Here is a 7912-nt window from a genome sequence, read left to right as displayed (position 1 = left end):
CCCTAGCTCAACCCTGGCAAGGTTTTCCCAAGCCCGGCCCTGCCCTGATTTGCCTTGAATAGTCAAGAGCCCATCATAGACCACTTAACAAAGCCCATATTTTAATTGCATTAGCCTTAAAATGCACTAGTGGGTTATTAAGTGTAGGACTTTGTAACTCTATAAATCAATGGCAGCAAGGAGATAGGATTCGCTTCGTCGCCCATTTTACTAGCATCCTCTGGCTTGGGTGAGCTATATGCGGTCGGTTGTCTAACATGGTGCATGGGGCAGATGATTTAGAGATGAGTACAATATGGGAATGGTTTAGTTTGTGAAGGAGATAGCCACTGTAGAAAAAGTTTGTAAATTGATCGGATTCGGCTCGGATATGGATTGGATATGATTGGATTTGGATATTCCCCGGCCGAATATGGATCCCTCTAAATAGATTCGGATGCGAATCGAATTGGATTTCCGACCATCCATTTGCAGTTCTGCCTTGTGTAACCTAGACCTTCCTCCTCCTAGCGGATTCAATTCACTCTCAATTTCATATCTCTTAGATTATGATTCTTTTTTCTCATATTCTAGAACCTGCTGAATCTTAAAAAACCCTCAAGATCATAATTTATTTAATTTTTTATTATTAAGTATTCAGATTTTTTTCCAGATGGGTTTTTATTGGAGTAATTAGATTTTTTCCCGGATATCTCTAAACAAATTTGGATGTCCCTAAACGAATACGAATGCAGATCGAATTCGGATTTTTGATTAATATTTACAGAATTACATCCCTAAATTTATCTAATTCTACAAAAACCTTACTTCGGAGGGCTCACACCTTAGAAAATTCCTAATAGCTTGGTCCCCTCCACCTCCTTCACTCGTCAAAATCACGTGGATGGGTCCAACTGTGATAACCCTGGCCCCGCCAATATTGGTGGCATGTGTCGTGATCATTAGGGCCGATTCATCTTCGGACTTATGTCTGGTTGTGGTCATACACTCATACCTATGCTTCTGTTGCTGAGGCCCTTGCTATCAAAAAAGCTTTTTGCCTCCCCCTACAAAGAGGCCTATCACGATTATGCATTGAAGAGGATAGGCTTGGGCCCGTATTTATTAAGTGCATACAGGGTTGGTCTTGCTCTGCCAGGGTCAAGGCCAAGGCCTCAACCCAGACCCATCAGCCCGACCCTGGCAGGAATACAGGCCCAGTCTAGCCCAGTCCAGGTTCAGGGTGGGTTAGGGCCGGGTCGAGATGGTCGGGCTTTTTTGAGAACCCTAGATTTTCTGTGAAAATTGACATGTAGCCATTAAAACATGTCCTTCCTATTCAATAGATGGTTCGCCAAGTCACTTTTCTTTTTTGTTTTAAATTCTACCAGTTTCAGATTAAGAAGAAAAGGAGCCCAAGGGATTATTGAAAGTTTCTCTGAGCCATGGTTTGAGATATTGGTATCGTATTGCCTGGTATTGGTTTTTTAGGTGACTGATCCTAATACCGTATTGGTGACAAGGTACGGGCAAAGGGTAAAATGATAAAAAAAACTTGTTTTTATAGGAGAATTAGAGGCAAATTTGTCCAATACGATCGATCAGTGCTGATACCAATCCGATACCGTATTGGTTTCTTGGTTGAGTGATACCCATTCCGATACCATGCACTAAAACCATGCTCGGAGCAGACATATGAGAGGACATAAATTGAGGTTTCTTATATTGTGGAGGGGTAAAATTGGTATGGGAAGATGTGGACGACCATACAATGAATGGTTCTTATGGTTCCTCCCATATTCACAAGAGAAATGAATGTTTTTGAGCTACTAGAACTAGTTGGTTGGATCGATGTCATCTTTGTCTAACTTTAGAAACTCGGATAATGAAGTTATAATTTATAGCTAGAAACCCGTTGGATTGGATTTCATCTTTGTCTAAACTTAGATATTTCTAGTTTGAGTTAGTCCTATAAATTATGATTCTTAGAATGCAAAGCATATCAAAAGCTTTTTAAAGAATAATAATGGATTCGTGTTGGAGAGATATGCTACTTGTTTTAGGTTTAACTCTCTTCAGCCTTTCACCTTCACGGGCAACTGAAGTTTCTTATGACAAGGGTCAGCTTTTGATCAATGGAGAGCCAAGAATTCTGCTTTCTGGGTCAATCCATTATCCACGCAGCACGGTGGAGGTAAAGTGATTGATCGATGGGTTTGTTTTCTTATTATTAATTTGTGCGAAAAAAAATTCTGTTCGGGAGTGTGGCCTACACCATCACTCCCATGAGTTTATCTCTCTCCTCCCCATATGAATAAACACATTTACCCCTTGTTTTGAGGAAGAGAGAGATAGACACGATAGTGGTGGTGTGGACAGTGGACAGGAAACTACTTCCCTTAATTTGTTGTTCAAATCATACTTTTCGCCAAAAGAAGCAAGTTACAAATCCATCTCTTTCAATGGTTCAGATGTGGCCAGATCTAATTCAGAAGGCCAAGAAAGGTGGAATAGATACCATCGAGACTTATGTGTTTTGGAATGCCCATGAGCCCCATCGTCGCGAGGTTTTCATCACTCACTCTAAACTATAATTAATCAGTATATCTTAAATAATGTATGCAGCCTTACCCTTGCTTTTGCAGAGAGGCTGTTTTCGGAGCTAATCAGTATATCTTCTTCTATTAAAAATGCTAACCATTTTCTTCTTTTCTGTCTCCTTCTTAATTAATTGTTTCCGCACAGTACAATTTCAAAGGGAACCTAGATCTCGTCAGATTTTTGAAGACAGTCCAGGAAGCAGGTCTCTACGCAATTTTACGCATCGGTCCTTATGCATGTGCTGAATGGAACTACGGGTAATTATTACATATATGTATTTGTAAGTGAATGTCGGAATGACATTTTATAGCTTATAGGTGCGTTTAGAACTTAACACCTTTTAATTGTTCCTTATCTTATTCCCAAAAATTCTTTAAGGAAAGGGTGTAAAACGATTTTTAAAAATTATTTGAAAGTGACATATAGTTGTCAGTATTAGAAGCTGTTACTTCACATATTTCGAATACACATGTGAAATGACAATATTTAACCGTATTGAAAAACTGTGTACTAAAAAGGCAAAAAAAAAAATAATAATAAAGTTACAAATTATTTGACACCCTTGATAGGTGTCGATAAGAAAATCCCATTCACCGAGGGGCACGAGAGGATGGGAACAGGTATTTTGGAACATACTAAAACCCTAGGAGGTATTTGTGAACCCTAAGATGGGTGGAAGAAAACTTTGTCCTTTCTATTATTCCAAGTGTCTCATCCAAACATCAGAACCCATGAGCAGAGAGATTACTAAATTAAAGAATCACCAAAAGGCAAGGCCTCCAAAAAGAGACAAAGAAAAAATGAGTAGCAGAAAAAATGATGAATTTCATATAAAATTCAGCTAACCCAACAAAATTTGATATATAACAAATCCAAGGAGCTGGTGGCTCAATCCAGGCTACCCATCCTCCCATGCCAAACAACACAATTAAGAGATTTAACCTTTAACCTTTACCCTTACATTGTTTAGCCTTTCAAGTATACTAATTAGATGCCATTTTTCTTATCAGAGGATTCCCTGTGTGGTTGCACAATCTACCAGGAGTCAAGTTCAGGACAGATAATCAAGTGTTCAAGGTTCAGATTTGCATGTTTTTTTGTTTCCTTAAATCACTGTCACTGTTTTTCTATGTGGAGTTGATGGTATTAAAACGACCTTTTTTTCCCCTTTTGAATTATAGGATGAGATGCAAAACTTCACTACCTTAATAGTTGATATGATTAAAAAGGAGAAGCTCCTTGCCCCTCAGGGAGGACCCATAATCCTTACACAGGTCTGTCTATACTACTACTACTACTTTTTTTTTTTCGCTAATGAGGAAACCCAACAACCAGCTTGGCTTTACGGTTCAAGCCTTAGGGAAAACCACGATTACATTAAGCCTCCCCCCACCCGGTGTAATGCTTCATTCGAGGGGATTTGAACCTGAGACCCCATGACTGAAGCACATAATCCTAAACCAATCAACTTATTATGATATTTCTTTGTTGCACAACAGATTGAGAATGAATATGGCAATATAATGGGCCCCTATGGAGAAGAAGGCCAAAGATACATCCAATGGTGTGCAAAAATGGCTGAATCCCAAAGTACTGGCATCCCATGGCTTATGTGTCAACAGGGAAATGCACCACAGCCAATGGTATATATATTAGAAACTACTTTTATGAACATATAAATCTATATATATATTTCAATTCTTGCTTCTGATCATAGTATATAAACTTCTTCAGTTCTTAGTCTTTTTCTTCTGATCATGGCTGATTGTTCATTGATCTTTCAGATTAACACGTGCAATGGATTTTATTGCGACTGGAATTTCAAGCCAAATAACCCAAAGAGTCCCAAAATGTGGACTGAGAATTGGACTGGGTGGTGAGTATACTTCATTCCAAACAATATAGGCTGAAAGAAGAAAGAAAAGCTTGGAAAATTAAAGGGAAGAGAAGTAAAATTAAATCAAAACTAAAAAAGAGACTTTTGTAATAACTACTTAACATGATTGTCTAAGTAACTTCAAATCATTCCAAACATTGCTTTTACATTTTACTTTACAATCAAATCCCTTGGATTTCACTTCCCTTCACTTCCTTGGAACCAAACCTTATGATATTTCTTCCCTGCATATAGCCTGAAGCTAAATGGACATTCTTTCAGGTTCATTGGTTGGGGCCTTCCATTCCACCAGAGAGCTGCTGAAGATGTGGCCTTCGCTGTTGCCCGTTTCTTCCAAAGTGGTGGTGTCCTTCAAAACTACTACATGGTTAGTTTTCACTCTTGAAACCATAGAGAAAGATTCCTTAGAAACAAAATATATGTAGGAGAAGACACTAATATTTTCATGACTTGGTTTCAGTACCATGGAGGAACCAATTTTGGTCGTACATCAGGTGGCCCATATATCACAACATCTTATGATTATGATGCACCACTTGATGAATATGGTAATCTTTAATTTTATGTTAAGATTAAATGTCAAATTGCACAATCATTATATATACAAATTCGATTAGTTCCATCTCCTTTAATTAATAAATCCAACTCTTTAGGGCTTTTGAATCAACCTAAGTGGGGCATCTAAAGAGACTCCATGAAGTCATTAAATCGGCCGAGAGGATTCTTGTCCAACAGTTAGTGACACACAAAGACATTGAAAGCAATGTGGTGGTTAGTTGCAATATATCCTTTCAATTCTTGTATCCTTTGGCAAATCATTAAAATTGAAAGTAAATGGAGGTGATGATATGAAATCTTTTTGTTACAGTTGTCTACATTTATCAACAACTCTACTGGAAATTCAATTTGCTTCTTGAGCAATGTAAACAATAACAAGGATGTGATTGTTGACTTGCAAAACAACGGCAAATACTTCTTGCCTGCTTGGTCTGTTAGTATTCTTGTTAATTGCAACAAGGAAGTCTACAACACTGCTAAGGTATAAACGGGAGTAATTGAAATTGTTGCATATTTAAATTGATCTTCTCAAAAGATTAAAGCATATAATTAGTTTATTTTCGATGCTTACAGGTCAGCACCCAAATATCCTTGAAGACAAAGAAACCAAGCAATGTTGAACTCAGTTGGGTTTGGAAGGCAGAGCCTTTGAAAGAAACCCTAAAAGGAAAGGGCACCTTTACTGCAAACAAGCTTCTTGAACAAAAGGCAACAACTATTGATGTTAGTGACTACCAGTGGTACATGACTAGGTATATAGTTTCTCTTTCTTTAATTTCTTACTTTCATAGGATGTTGTCTCTAATTTGTTAGGGCCTTGGGTAGAACTCATCTTCAAAAGCTAGTCGTTAAAGAGAGGGTGCCCAAGTACCTATAACCCCACATTCCCCATATATATATCCGATGTGGGACTATTTTTTCTGCCTTCTGCATGGAACCCAACATGATTACCATCTTAATTTAACAAAACTCACTGTTTTATATTGTTGCCATGGTCTTCTAGGGTGGACATCGATGCATCCTTCCCTAAAAATGCAACTCTGCATGTAAATACAACAGGCCATGTCCTTCATGTTTATGTTAATAAGAAGCGCATTGGTAATTTAAACTTGAGCATACACTATCTTCCACCTATAGGTTTTTAGCATTCATCTAAATATGTAATATTTGAAATTAAATTTCTGAATTTGGTGGAATTAATAACAGGATCTGATTGGCGTAGCGGAGGTGGTTTCGTGTTTGAGAAACCAGTTAATTTGAAAAAAGGGGTTAACCTAATATCCTTACTTAGCGTCACTGTTGGACTAACGGTACTTAATCTCCATTTTCCCTCTTTAAGTATATTTTAAAAAGGTTCTAGGTGGCTTCCTGTTTTTTTGTTTCTATATTTTTTCCTTTTACTTTTTTTTAATATAATTTACTTATCCAAAAAAAAACGATACTTAATTTGTTTTTCTCAGTTACCATTTGGATCAACTACTTACTTTTCATGCTTACAATACTAATTAACATCTTTTTTTTTTTTGTTTAGAACTATGGTTCATTTTTCGACTTGGTTCCAAGTGGAATAGTTGGTGGTCCAGTTCAGTTGATAGGAAGTGATAATGTTACTAAGGATATATCATTAAACGAGTGGTCCTATAAGGTAGTATCATTAATTGATAATTTTAAATACTAATCAGAAAAATATTTCCTACTAGTGGTTAAAAATCATATGATCTGACTTCCCATTTCTTGCTCTTTTGGTTGCAGATTGGATTAAACGGTGAGAACAAGCAATTTTATGATGATAATTTGTCACGCAAAAATAAATGGACATCAGAAGGACTTCCCATCAATAGACCCATGACCTGGTATAAGGTAACCTCTCTCTCTCTCTCTCTCTCTCTCTCTCTCTCTCCATTTGTTTTCCAACACAGAAATGGTTAATTTGAAAGTGTTTGATGGCAGACAACCTTCAAGGCTCCATTGGGTAGAAATCCTGTGGTGATAGACATGCAGGGTATGAGCAAAGGACATGCCTAGATTAATGGACATAGCCTTGGGAGATTTTGGCCTACCATGATTGCTCAAGCCCCCAAAGGATATTCCTGTTCTGATACATGTGATTATCGTGGAAATTACCATGATCACAAATGCTTCTCTAATTGTGGTAATCCTTCACAAAGATGGTAAGTGAAAATTTTTATTGGTCCAATTCATTTCATGTAGGAGATTAGGGGTAAACTTATTAATGTTTCTTCTCCAAACTAAATATTATTGGGTTTTTCTACTAGGTACCATGTTCCACGATCATTCTTGAGTGATGAGGATAACACATTGGTCTTGTTCGATGAAATGGGTGGCAACCCAACTCAAGTTAGTTTCCAAACAGTCACAGTGGGGAAGGCATGCGGCAATGCATATGAGAGGAACACATTGGAATTATCATGCCAAGATGGGCAGACCATTTCCGCAATTGAATTCGCCAGCTTCGGAGATCCCCAAGGCAAATGTGGTTCATTCAAGAAAGGCAGTTGTGATGCTACTAACACACTATCTGTGTTGGAGACGGCATGTGTTGGAAAGGAGTCTTGTTCGATTAATGTATTGGAAGCAAATTTTGGGTCAAATAGCTGCAGCCTCAACACCCCCAAGAGGTTAGCTGTGCAAGCTATTTGCTAAGGTCTTTGTTATGTGTTTTCAATCTAATTAAGCTCTTAGGTTGAGAGTTAAGACCCAGCAGAGAGACTCTCCATACTATAGGTACGGAGCTCAAGATGTTGTTGTTACATGTATTAAAAGCTTTATGTAATGAGAATGTAATATTGTGAACTAAAAAGAAGGATTTATTTTCAAGCCAAAAGAAATTACTAATTACTAATTTCGTCCATGATC

The 7912-nt window shown here is 37.6% G+C and overlaps 1 pseudogene; it reads left to right on the top strand.

Moving 5' to 3' along the window:
- Nucleotides 1-2450: 2450 nt before the first annotated feature.
- LOC122646878 lies at nucleotides 2451-7700 on the top strand (annotated as a pseudogene).
- Nucleotides 7701-7912: the final 212 nt, after the last annotated feature.

This window comes from Telopea speciosissima, chromosome 11 (genome assembly GCF_018873765.1).
Source record: "Telopea speciosissima isolate NSW1024214 ecotype Mountain lineage chromosome 11, Tspe_v1, whole genome shotgun sequence".
Classification (NCBI taxonomy): Eukaryota; Viridiplantae; Streptophyta; class Magnoliopsida; order Proteales; family Proteaceae; genus Telopea; species Telopea speciosissima.
Note: the sequence above shows the minus strand (reverse complement) of the source record. Positions and strands in the feature narration are given on the sequence as shown.